This window comes from Mandrillus leucophaeus, unplaced genomic scaffold, assembly GCF_000951045.1.
Source record: "Mandrillus leucophaeus isolate KB7577 unplaced genomic scaffold, Mleu.le_1.0 Scaffold95, whole genome shotgun sequence".
NCBI classification, from domain to species: Eukaryota; Metazoa; Chordata; class Mammalia; order Primates; family Cercopithecidae; genus Mandrillus; species Mandrillus leucophaeus.
Genome location: NW_012110363.1, coordinates 3,679,169 through 3,680,613, shown reverse-complemented (window position 1 = coordinate 3,680,613; position 1,445 = coordinate 3,679,169).

Sequence of the window (1,445 nt, the reverse complement as noted above, 5' to 3'; positions counted from 1 at the left end):
GTAATAATCTTAACAAGAACTGGTCAAAACCAATATAAAGACTATGAAACATTTCTTAAAGGCCCAAAAGTAGACTGAATGTATCGACAGACATCTTTTATTTTTGCATAGGGTGTATTAACATTAACATTTCAAATCTCTCCAAATTAATTTATGAATTAATACAATCTAACTAATAAAACCAAAAAGCTTCCTTATGAAATTAGAAAGATGGAGAGTACAAGTTATATGGAAAAAATAAACATAAAAGTCCTAAAGAAATAGAAGTAGAAAAATTAAATGGTAGAATAATATTAATATATATATTTAACCATACTACAAATTATTTGTAACTCATGATTTCTAATATCATATATATATATACACATAATTCTAATTTCTCCTATGTACAGAGAAAAGCAAAGTGTTAAAACAAAAGAAAACAAGAGTCTAAATACGTATTGTCTCTTTTCTGACATTAACTAGTTCTTTAAGTATGAGTAAGTCACTGATCTCTCAGAGCCTTATTTAGTTATCTGTAAAATTATGTCACAAATCTTTCAAGAATACATGGGAATTCCAATGCAATAAAATGTAAAGGTGACCTTTTTGTGGTGACATAAGACCATACTGGTGTAAAGTAAAGAGAAATTAAATCAAAGGGTGGATGTAGTCTTTTAGAACTTTCTGTAGAGCTTGCCAGCTCTGGCCACACCCCCCTCTTTCTAATAACTGAGATATGGGCAATCATGAATCAGAGACAATATAAGATAATGTTGTACCAGTGAAGCCCACCATGACTATGATACCAGAACAGTTTAGTGTCCAAAACCCTACCATTCTCAGAAGGGTACAGAATGGTGAATAAACCAACCCTGGGAAAAGTTGTTTCCAGTTTCAAAATTACATTGTTAAATTCCTTGCCTGTTCTCCTACTGTTATGGACTGAATATCTGTTTTCTCTTTCCTGCTACATTAAAATGTTGAAGCCCTAACCCCCAATGTGATGATATTTGGAGGTGGGACCTTTGGGAGATGATTAGATGTAGAAGGGAACACGAGAGTGGAGTCTTCATGATGGAATTAGTGCCCTTATAAGAAAAGACCAGAAACCTTGTCTTTCTCATAAGGGCACCTTATAAGATGCCCTTATAAGAAAATGCATTTGGATGACTTGTTTAAAAAGGGAAATTACATAAATAAAAATATAATTCTATCTCTATTACTAATTTTTAACCAGTAGCTTTTTAAAAACAATCCTTTTTTTACATTCCAAAAGATACAACTGAAAAGATTTCTTTCATTATGTAAGTCAAAAATAATGATATATCTTGCCCAATTAATGGCGCTTAGAAAATTTCAGCATTTATTAAGTCAAAAGCTTTTTGTCGATAAGTGAAATTGATTCTTTTTGAAGTGTTAATATTTAGTTGAGCCGAAACTTACAACATACTGATATATTTCTT